At 42.2% G+C, this 334-nt stretch overlaps 1 protein-coding gene across 3 annotated transcripts in view; it reads left to right on the forward strand.

The window, feature by feature from the left end:
• The window catches only part of LOC106873692 (neurobeachin), a 436667-nt gene that overhangs the window by 319931 nt on the left and 116402 nt on the right, over positions 1-334 (forward strand). The gene's annotated exons all lie outside the window — the stretch shown is intronic.

A 334-nucleotide genomic window follows, 5' to 3' on the forward strand; every position in this document is an offset into this window, starting at 1 on the left:
ATATATATATATATATAGTTCAAAAACACAATAACAAAAAAACAAAAAAACAACAAAGTGAGGACGTGATATGGATAGTATTATTGGACGCTCAGGAAAGGAAAGAGAGAGTGTATGACGTTTCGGGCGTAGCCCTTCGTCGGAAAGATGGAAAGTTCGGAGAATGGAAGAACGGAGAAAGAGGAAAATGGTACCGATGCCCACGAGGTTACATGATGAAAAGACCGGAAGAGGAGGTGGTGGGGGAAAACTTCTTTCTAAGATAGGAGAGTGAAAAAGGGAGGTGAATATCGGTGCGCGTGCGAAAGTCTGCGAGTGTGTGTGTGATAACAGA

The sequence above is a fragment of the Octopus bimaculoides genome, chromosome 16 (assembly GCF_001194135.2).
Source record: "Octopus bimaculoides isolate UCB-OBI-ISO-001 chromosome 16, ASM119413v2, whole genome shotgun sequence".
In the NCBI taxonomy this organism is placed as follows: domain Eukaryota; kingdom Metazoa; phylum Mollusca; class Cephalopoda; order Octopoda; family Octopodidae; genus Octopus; species Octopus bimaculoides.